The sequence below is a fragment of the Emydura macquarii genome, unplaced genomic scaffold, assembly GCF_026122565.2.
Source record: "Emydura macquarii macquarii isolate MOO-44397 ecotype Brisbane River unplaced genomic scaffold, CSIRO-AGI_Emac_v2 contig_1253, whole genome shotgun sequence".
NCBI lineage: Eukaryota > Metazoa > Chordata > Testudines > Chelidae > Emydura > Emydura macquarii.
Genome location: NW_027131390.1, coordinates 40,136,755 through 40,147,967, shown reverse-complemented (window position 1 = coordinate 40,147,967; position 11,213 = coordinate 40,136,755).

The window sequence follows — 11,213 nt, the reverse complement described above, 5'->3', positions numbered from 1 at the left end:
GTTGTCGAAGATGGTGCGGCCCAGGACGGTGTAGGTCTGGTCGGGATGGACCACGTCCTGCAGCATGGACCCTAGCTGCAGTGAGAGGGCCATGGCCACGATTTTATAGTCGATGCCGAGGAGTGAGAGGGGATGCCAGTTTCGAAGGTCGCGGAGGTCCCCCTTCCTGGGCAGCAGGGCAAGCACGGCTCGCCTGCACGAGAGGGGGAGCTCTCCACTGGCCTCGGACTCGGCCTAGATGGTGGCGAGGTCCAGGCCAAGGACATCCCAGAACGCGCGGTAGCCCATCCATGCTTGGGGATTTGTTCGTGGGCATGAGGCGGAAGGCTCCTGAGAACTCGGTCAGAGTGAGAGGTAGCTCCAGCCAGTTCCAGTCACCCATGCCGACCGTGGGAAGTTCGTTCCAGAACACCTGGCAAGCAGTGGCTTCGGTCGGATCTGGGGAGAAGAGGCTAGCGTAGAAGGCCCTGGCCCTTCCGCACATCTCTGCCAGGTCTGTGAGGGGGGTGCCGTCCTCTGCCAGAAGGCAGGTGACGTGCTTCTGGGCCCCCCTCCTTTTCTCCAGGGCATAGAAGAAGCGGGAGCCACAATCCATGTCCTGAAGGAGACGGATGCGGGATCAAATGAAAGTACCCCGAGCCCGAAGGTCTTTGAGGGCCCAGAGCTCCTCCCGCTTCTCCCGGCATGCTCCGCAGAGGGATGGATCCTCATGGCTGGTGGCAAGATGCCTCTCCAGCGCTAAGACCTCCTGCTCCAGCTGCTCTATCCCCGCATCCCTCCTCCGGCTGGCCCCCCCACGTGTAGTTGCGGCAGAAGAACCACCAGTGCCATGCCGAGGGAAAGTCCCTCCAGCGCCATGCCAAGGGAAAGGTGTGCCTCTGCTCCCGCCAGGCCAGCCAGAACTCCCGGAAGGATGCCATGAAGCCCACGTCTTCTAGCAGGCTGTTGTTAAAGTGCCAGTAGGCTGGCTCCGGCCTCTCTGCAGTGAGAGAGGCCGTCACAGTCACCAAGTGGTGATCCGAGAACAGGGCCGGCCGTACGCCGGAGGAGTGGACCCACGAGAGATGGTGACAGGAAAGGTAGATGCTGTCCAACTGGGAGTGGCTCGACCGGTCTTCCCCCACCCAGACAAAGGTGAAGGTGACGACATCATCTGGGTGGTGGTCGCGCCAGAAGTCCACCAGGGAGTGATGGTTTATAATCTCCTGGAGGACATCTGCGGCAACCTGGCACTGCTCGGTCCCTGTTCGGTCTTGTTCCTTGACGGTGGTGCTAAAGTCCCCGCCCAAGACCAGGCATTCACAAGGATCCCGGGTGCCGAGGAAAGCAGACACCTGCTTGAAAAAACGCACCCACTCCGGGCCCGCAGCTGGGTCCATATGGGTCTCCTGCAGGAACGCCACAGAGTACCCGCCCCCAAAGGAAGAAGAGCACCTGGCTCCTGCGGAGACCCGTCCTACAGCCCCTGGTGTTTAAGGTGGCAAAGGTGACAGGCATTATGAGGAGGGCTGGGGGTGATCCTCGTGGGCAGGAGCGCTAGCGGCCCCCATCGGGCTCCGCAGCAACCCGTGGCCAGTCCCGAAGGCCATCAGAGCATCACAGCAGCTGCGGGCCTGCTGTTAGGCCACAGCTTCCTGAAGCCCAGTCCCTTTCCCTTCCTTCATTGTGGCCCTCACGGCCCGGAGACGCGGTGGAAGCCCCCCAGTGCTGCAGGGCGAGCTGCACCCGGTTCCGGGCACCGTGTGTGTCCCAGAGAAAAGCGTGCAGCTCATCGCATAGCGCCTCGGGGTGGTCGTCCTCCATCTCGGCCTCTGCAGCAGACCTGTGGCCTGTTGGGACTGGGGCTAAGGGTGGTGGCAGAGAGAAGACAGCAGCCCAGAGTGGGCTGGGAGAGGTGAAAACAAAAGCCGCCTCCTGGGCGCTGTCAAGAGGGAAAGAGACAACTCCAGGGGCAGCAGAGGTACAGGTGGCGACAGAAGAAGAGGAAGGTTCAGGGGTGGGGGTGGGATCCAGGGGGAGGTTGGGAGCAGGGAGGGGGGCAGGACAAGGAGCAGGGGAGGGGTCAGGGCCAGGATTGGGGGTGGGTTCCACGGCCCCAGCAACCAGGCCAGTGTGGTGCAGTGCCTCCTGAGTGGGGCTGGGAGCTAGAGAGGCGAGTAGGGTGAGGGTGTCCTCCATGGAGGTGGGCTCGGGCATCTCAGTACCCATGGCTCTGGATCCTTGCAAGGGGACAGCCAGGCTGGCACCCTCAGGGGGGAGGAGGAGCAGCCATCCCACAGCAGGGGAAGGGGCACCCAGTGGCCCGGAGCCCGGCCACTTGGTGGCCCAGGGCCCAGCTACTCAGCCCCGGCCATCACCACAAGGGCTGCAGCAGCTTCGACTGGGGCACCGCCACTGGCTGGGTGGGCAGAGGGGGGCCCTGGAGGTGGGAGCAGGGGATGGAGGAGAGAGGAAGGAGTGACTGGGTCCTGCCCTGGTCAAGGACCTCCATGCGGGGGGGGGGGGTTGTCCACTCCATGGCAGGCCGGGGTCAGACCCCAGGCGTCAATCTCCTCAAGGAGGGACAAGGTGTCCCCCCACCACCACCACGAGGTCCTCCACGGTGGGAGCCGAGGAGGTAGTAGCCATGGCACCAGCGGGGGGCGTGGATGACAAGGGGCAGGGGGGTGTATGGCTGGGGACTCCTCTAGGAGGGACTCCAGGAGGGAGATGGTGCAGTCCACATGTGCCACCATAGCTTCCTCGGCCAGTGCTGCCTGCTGGGCTCCAGCAGGGGGTGTGGTGGAAGGCCCGGTTCCAGTAGCCCCTCTCCTGGATTTGCAGGTGCTCTCAACCCCTCGGCAGTGAGGGGGAGGAGGTGCTGGGCTCCAGCCTTGCTCTTGCCGCGCTTCCCCTGCACGAGCAGCCAGCCCTCCGAGGCGGAGGGCCGGGCAGTGGGGGCAGGACCAGGGGGCAAGAGCGCAGGGATCAGGGCTTGGAGAAGCAGGGGCAGGACAGTGGGGGAAGGAGAGGCCTCCTCCCGGGGCAAGCCCCCTCCGGTGCCCGACAGTGGCGGCCATGGTTCCCTCTCCTCTGCAGGCCCCGCCGGACTGCGCCGGGTGTCAGCGGGGTCCACCCACTCGCCTGGGCGATCCGGGGGGGCACCCCCCGGGGCCCGAGCGGAGGTGATGTCCTGCGACAGAGGAGGAGGGGTGACCACAGGGACTGGATGGCTAGGGTTGCCACCGCTGGGCTGGCTAGTGCCCTCCCAGCTGGGGGGAAGCAGGCAGGGCCGCCGAGCAGTGACAGCAGCAGGAGCTCCTTCACCCAGCAGTGTCTCCAAGGGAGATAGGAAAGCCCCAGAATGATCAGGGCTCTGTTCCCTGCAGACTAGCTAGAAGTCATTAGGGGGCAGTTAGGAGCAGCTGAGGCCAATTAAGGCTCAGCCAGGTGCTTGATAAAAACCCTCTGCTCCAGACAGACAGGGCACAAGCTGGAGGAGCAGGAGTGCAGAGCTGTGTGCAGGAGCAGAAAAGAATGTAGACGAAGGTACTGGGCCCAAGAACTCAGAAGGACAGAGAGAAGGAGAAATTAGCCCAGGGGAAAAGACTGTAGCTGTGAGTATTGTGCCAGCAGCACATAGCTGCTACTCATAGGGCCCCTGGGCTGGGACCTGGAGGAGTAGGTGGGCCGGGGTCCCTATCCCCCCTCCCTGGGGAGCTGGGGTAGCTGGTGATGCAAAAACACAAGACCCACTAGGGTGAAGCTGGCCATTTGCCACACCACCACTACTGAGATCACAAATGTTAGAACAGCTACATTCTGGTCACCATGGAATAGTGCGCATGAAAGAAATTGCATGAAGCTACTTTTGGTGGCCTGGCCTGGACAGTGGCATTGAAGAGAAGGCAAGAGCTTGTACTTCATGTCAGAGTGTGAGGAACACACCTCAGTTGGCACCCCTATACCCACGGGACTGGCCTGAAAACCCATGGCAGCATATTCACATTGATTTTGCTGGTCCATTTGAAGGAAGCATATTCCTGGTTGTTGTAGACACCCATGCTAAATGGCCAGAAATCTCTATAATGCCATCCACTACTGCTGAAAGTACTATCCAGAAACTGCATGAAATCTTTAGTCATTTTGGTCTACCAGAACAACTTGTGAGCAACAATGGACTGCAGTTCGTCTCTCAGGAGCTTGAAAATTTTATGAAAGCAAATGGGATACATCACATCACTTCAGTACCGTGTCATCCATCTACCAATGGATTAGCAGAAAGGTTTGTGCAGACCATGAAACAAGCTTTAAAATCTGCAAGGGAACATTCGTCCATTCAAAAGTGCCTGGACAACTTTTATCCTACAGAAACATACCTCATGCTACGACCAAAGCGTTCCATAGAATCATAGAATTGGAAGGGACCGCAGGAGGTCATCTAGTCCAACCCCCTGCTCAAAGCAGGACTAACTTCAGCTATATCATCCCAGCCAGGGCTTTGTCAAGCCTCAGCTTAAAAACCTCTAAAAATGGAGATTCCACCACCTCCCTAGGTAACCCATTCCAGTGCTTCACCACCCTCCTAGTGAAAAACTTTTTCCTGATGTCCAACCTAGACCTCCCCAACTGCAACTTGAGACTGTTGCTCCTTGTTCTGTCATCTGCCACCACCGAGAACAGCCTAGTCCCATCCTCCCTGGAACCCCTTTCAGGTAGTTAAAGGCTGCTATCAAATCCCCCCTCATTCTTCTCTTTTGCAGACTAAACAAGCCCAGTTCCCTCAGCCTCTCCTCATAAGTCCTGTGCTCCAGCCCCCTAATCATTTTTGTTGCCCTCCGCTGTACTCTCTCCAACTTGTCTACAGGCTTTCTAATGATGGGATGACAGCTGTGCACTTGCTTTCATCTGCTGAACCCTTCCAAAGCACAAGTTGTGCAACGTCAACAGCAAAACCAAGTCATCAGACGTGCACACAGAGCAAAAGACCAAACCTTTAGTCCTGGACAGCCTCTCCTAGCTTGGAACTATGTTTCTGGAGCTAAGTGGGTCCCTGCTAAACTCATTGCCCAAACAGGACCTGTTTCCTACACTGTCCAGACTGCAGATGACCTCACCTGGCAGCGGCATGTAGATCAGTTGTTCCCAGGTCATACATGTCTCAAGGACACATCTTCAGTTGACCTACCTGACCTCCCCTTCTCCATCCACCCCTGCAGCTGATACAGCCCCCTCCTCTGTTCGAGCAGATACCACATCCTTACCTGTTCAAGTTATGAATCCTGAGCCCATTGTTAGACCTGCACCAATAACACCTTCCAGTGCAAGAACACCAGAAGTCCACTATAATCCAACTCGAGAGAGAAGGCCTTCTCAACGGCTGGATCTTTAGCTAGGGCAAATCCATGTTACAGGGCAGAATAATCCCTGGGGTTTAGCCGGGAAATGAGGCAGTCTACCCTCATTCTCTAGTTGAACAATTGTTCTGTTAAAGGGCCATTTTCATTAAGGGGGGAGAAATATGTTGTGTATTTTGTGTGTCTTGCCTAATTGCCTAGGTTGCCGTAGCAACAGAGTTTAGCTTGTTGCCATAGCAATGGAGTTAGACTTTTAGGGGATAGCTCAGCCAGTCCTGGCTGGTTTTAGTGTTAGTTCAATAAAGACTTTTCATGGGTTTGCATCTCTCTGTGTTATGCGCTGATTTCTCTCTGAATACAAGTACTTTCCAAGGATTTAACATGACAGTCTGGACTGAGCAGTGCCAGAAAGCCCTCTGTGCACTGAAAGAGGCTCTAATCCAGGACCCGGTTCTGGTAAATCCAGATTTTGACAAGCCCTTTATAATGTTCACAGATGCTTCAGACACAGGGCTGGGTGCAGTGCTGATGCAAATTGATGCTATGGGGAGAGGCACTTCATCATGTACCTGAGGAAGAAGCTGCTGCACTGGGAGCAGAACAATGCTCATAGAGAAGGAGTGCTTGGCTATGGTGTGGGCTCTTAAGAAACTGCAGCCGTACCTGTTTGGTCAGCACTCCACTGTGTATATGGACCTCTCATCTGGCTACTCCAGATGAAGGGGGCTAATGCCAAGCTCATGAGCTGGAGCCTGACCCTCCAGGATTATGCTATGGAGGTGGTCCATGTTAAGGAGAGTGCCAACGTTATAGTTGACACTTTGTCTTGGAAAGGGGGTCCCGAACTTCCTCAGGTCACCAGCTGAAGTGACCTCACTCAGTTTGGTCTCGAAGGGGGGTAAGATGTGACAAAATGGAGGTATTCTTGGGGTTTCCTCTGAGTAGTCTATGTGTGTCTCAATTTCCCTTATGTGTTACTCATGTATTTCGATGATAGGACCCAGGAGCGTGATCATTGCAGAGACCACAAGAAGGCGGATGGGCCTTCCCCAGCCACACACATGCAGACAACAGCCAGGACCTGCTGCCTTGGGTCAATCAACCTGTGACAGGTTGTAACAGGTTGCGGCAAGTGGAGACAAGGAGGAGTGGACACCTTGCCTGGGGAAGAGACAAAGGACTGGGGAGAGGTAAGGGGGCATATCTGGTGTGTTTAGCTGGAAAGACTAGTTCCTTGGAAAGGGTCGCAAGGAGCAGAGCCTGAGAATGTGGGCTCTGGGGCTCCCTAGTTGGTCGCTGGTGTAACTTTTTATTCATCTGCTAACAAGGTCTTTCTCCGCTGTGATTCTGAGAACTAATAATCCCTTCTGACTTCCATGCTGGCTGTGAGTTGCTTCTGACTGCAAGGCAGGGTGCATTGCCCCTTGGGGGGGGGGGGGGGTAAAAACTTGCCAGAGTCCCATCCAGGGGTAAACACTGCAGGGAGTTTTGGTGGAGCAGGGGTGCTGAACGCCCCGAGGCCAGATTCAGGAGGTGGCTGCATTGGTGCAAATGGGACCTGAAGGCAGACTCCAAGCATTAGAGTCCTGACTGGTTTCGCTCTGAATGGTTCCAGAGCACTGGTTCTGTGGGACTCCATCACACCTTCCATCCCTAATCTTCTATGATTCAGGTGTAATGTATATGCAGCATGGAGTGTTTTGCTTGGAATGTCTACAATCCTGTAATATAACACTAGGGAGCAAAATTGCACCATCATATGACTAAATTACACACATCTATACACTGCCATCAGGACTATGATACACAGTGGAACTAATTGTTGTGAATAATCGCACCAGCACGCACTACCCGATTCTGTACCAAGTTGCTGAGCTGGTTTGGACAATACCCCATGTCTCTGTGGATATTCAGTGGACTCATAGTATGAACAAAAGCACACAAAGACTGAAGAAGCAGCTCCCTTCAACTTAGAATCAGAGAATATTAGAGTTGGAAGGGACCGCAGGAGGTCATCTAGTCCAACCCCCTGCTCAAAGCAGGAACTTCAGCTAAATCATCCCAGCCAGGGCTTTGTCAAGCTGCAGCTTAAAAACCTCTGAAGATGGAGATTCCACCTCCTCCCTAGGTAACCCATTCCAGTGCTTCACCACCCTCCTAGTGAAAAACTTTTTCCTAATATCCAACCTAGACCTCCCCCACTGCAACTTGAGACCATTGCTCCTTCTTCTGTCATCTACTACCATTGAGAAGAGCCTAGCTCCATCCTCCGTGGAACCCCCCCTTCAGTTCGTTAAAGGCTGCTATCAAATCCCCCCTCATTCTTCTCTTTTGCAGACTAAATGAGCCTAGTTCCCTCAATCTGTCCTCATAAGTCTTATGCTCCATCCCCCTAATCATTTTTGTTGCCCTCCGCTGGACTCTCTCCAACTTGTCCACATCCTTTTTGTAGTGGGGGGCCCAAAACTGGACACAATACTCCAAATGCGGCCTCACCAATGCCGAATAGAGGGGAATAATCACTTCCCTCGATCTGCTGGCAATGCTCCTACTAATGCAGCCCAATATGCTATTAACCTTCTTGGCAACCAGGGCACACTGCTGACTCATATCCAGCTTTTTATCCACTGTAACCCCCAGGTCCTTTCCTGCAGAACTGTTGCCTAGCCCCTTGATCCCCAGTCTGTAGCTGTGCATGGGATTCTTCCATCCTAAGTGTGGGGCTCTGCACTTGTCCTTGTTGAACCTCATCAGATTTCTTTTGGCCCAATCCTCCAGTTTGTTTAGGTCACTCTGTATCCTATCCCTACTTTTCAGGGTATCTATCACTCCCCCAACTTAGTGTCATCTGCAAACTTGCTGAGGGTGTAATCTACCTCATCCTCCAGATCATTAATGAAGATGTTGAACAAAACCGGCCCCAGGACTGACCCCTGGGGCACTCCGCTTGTTACCGGCTGCCAGCTAGACATGGAGCCATTGATCACTACCCGTTGACCCCGATGATCTAGCCAGCTCTCTATCCATTTTATAGTCCATTCATCCAACCCATACGTCTTTAACTTGCTGATAAGAATACTGTGGGAGACTGTATCAAAAGCTTTGCTAAAGTCAAGGTAAAACACGTCCACTACTTTCCCCACATCCACAGAGCCGGTCATCTCATCATAGAAGGCAATCAAGTTGGTCAGGCATGACTTGCCCTTAGTGAATCCGTGTTGACTGTTCCTGATCACCTTCCTCTCTTCAAGTGCCTTAAAATGGATTCCTTGAGGACCTGCTCCATGATTTTTCCAGGGATTGAGATGAGGCTGACCGGTCTGTAGTTCCCTGGATCCTCTTCCTTCCCTTTCTTGAAGATGGGCACCATAATTGTCTTTTTCCAATCATCAGGGACCTCCCCCAATTACCATGAGCTTCCAAAGATAATGGCCAATGGCTCTGAAATCACATCACCCAACTCCCTCAGCACCCTTGGATGCATTGCATCTGGCCCCATGGACTTGCGTATGTCCAATCTTTCTAAATAGTCCTGAACCTGTTCCTTCAGCACTGAGGGATGTTCACCTCCTCCCCATTCTGTGCTGCCCAGTGCAGTAGTCTGGAGCTGACCTTGTCTGTGAAAACAGAGGCAAAAAAGGCATTGAGTACCTCAGCTTTCTCCACATCCTCTGTCACTAGGTTGCCTCCCTCATTCTGTAAGGGGCTCACACTTTCCCTAATCTTCCTCTTGTTGGTAACATACCTGTAGAAACCCTTCTTGTTCCCTTTCACATCCCTTGTTAGCTGCACCTCCAATTGCACTTTGGCCATCCTGACTTCATTCCTGCATGTTCGAGCAGTATTTTTATAATCCTCCCTAGTCATCTGACCAAGCTTCCACTTCTTGTAAACTTCTTTTTTGTGTTTAAGCTCACCAAAGACTTCTTTGTTAAGCCAAGCTGGACGCCTACCATATTTGCTATTCTTTCTGCACATCAGGAGGGTTTATTCATGCACCCTCAATAAGGTGTCTTTAAAATACAGCCAGCTCTCTTGGATTCCTTTCCCCTTCATACTAGCCACCCAGGGGATCCTGCCCATCAGCTCCCTGAGGGCATCAAAGTCTACTTTTCTGAAGTCCATGGTCCATATCCTGCTGTTCTTCTTTCTTCCTTTTGTCAGGATCCTGAAGTCTACCATCTCATGGTCACTGCTGCCTAGGTTGCCACCCACTTCTACTTTCCCTACCAAATCTTCCCTGTTTGTGAGCAGCAGGTCAAAAAGAGCATGGCTCCTAGTGATTGCTCCAGCATTTGCACCAAGATGTTGTCTGCAACACTCTCCAAAAACTTCCTGGATTGTCTGTGCTCTGCTGTATCACTCTTCCAGCAGATATCAGGATGATTGAAGTCTCCCATGAGAACCAGGTTCTGTGAACTGGAAACTTTCCCTAGTTGACTGAAGAAAGCCTCATCCTCCTGCTAACTGAACACATTTAAGATATATACTCCAAAATGGCGCTGACAAAATGTTAACTCTGTCAAAGGAGAGAAGCAGGGTTTCTGGTGGTGGCCAGGATGTTGGACCATACTACAGTGATCAGTACTCTCAATGTTGCTGTAGATTATTATAACAGGTGGCCTATTAAGTATACTAAACCTGTAATGCAGATGGCAATGGTCAAGGGGAACACCAATCCATGAAGCACAACCATTAATTAGAACACATAAGTAATGTAGTAGGCCCTCCACCAAATTGTAACCCGGACCCAACCTTCTCAGGCCCATTGTTATGGGAAGTCTGAAACACTAATTGAAACACATGTGGTATACCCGCTTGAGGGTAGGTGCAGGGCACTACACTGTTCAAGGGGCAGTGGAACAAATGGAGCACTGACATACTCCATCTTGACGCCTGGCCCTATCAGGAAACGCACCGCCATATGTCCTATGCTTTTCCTGGGATGCCTGGGCAGGAGGATCCCAAAAGAAAAAAAGGGGTGGAGTGTGTTGAAGACTTAGTTTGGCCACTGTTTGAGGCCTAAGCCTCAGCAGCCTGACAGCTTTTTACATTTGGCAGAAACCAGTATAGTGCTGAGGAATCTTGTGGTGCTTCAGTTTCTGTACACTACAGCAAATAATAACTTATGGGGGTTTGGCACAACACAGCACATTGCTTGTTAATTTGCAGCTGCACATAGATAAAGATGAACAAGGACGAGTTTATACATTTTATGTTAAGAGGTGATGTTTCCCACCGGCTGCAGCAAGCTTTCCCATCACCTCTCCCACTACCAGATGTTGTTTTGCTCTCATTTATCAGGATGAGAACATGAATATTAGTTATTACCAACAATGAAGGATAGAGAAAGTGAATGATGTGAAAACGTCACTAAGATAAGTGAATGAATGGATATTGTGTTTAAAAAAAAAAGGGGGGAGGGAGGGAAGGGAAGAAAGCCACCACCCAGGCAAGGGAGTGTGCATCATTGCCACCTGATTCCACAGGAGATGCTGCTGGCCTGATCACGTGGTGGGGCTTCTGTATACAGCTTCTGGAGTGAACACATAACTCCTTGCATCTGGTGAGTATAGATATGTCGTAGTTAATTTTTGGCTATGTATTGAACTAATTATCTAAGAAATCCTTGCACATTAAACCTTATTGATCTGCAAATTGGGCGTCCCGTGTCTCACTGGTAACTTACAATGATCTAGTGAATGCCCTGAAGAGATAATAGTATGGTGTTTGGGTCTGTTTATTTGCCTGAAGTTAGAATTTGTTTGATTGCCTGCTTAAGAGTTGAGGCCAGAGATGTAGCTGTCCGTGTAGTGTAATCTTATTGACATATGTAAACAAAGATACTGCGTATTGCTTCTGCCTACCCTACGGCCA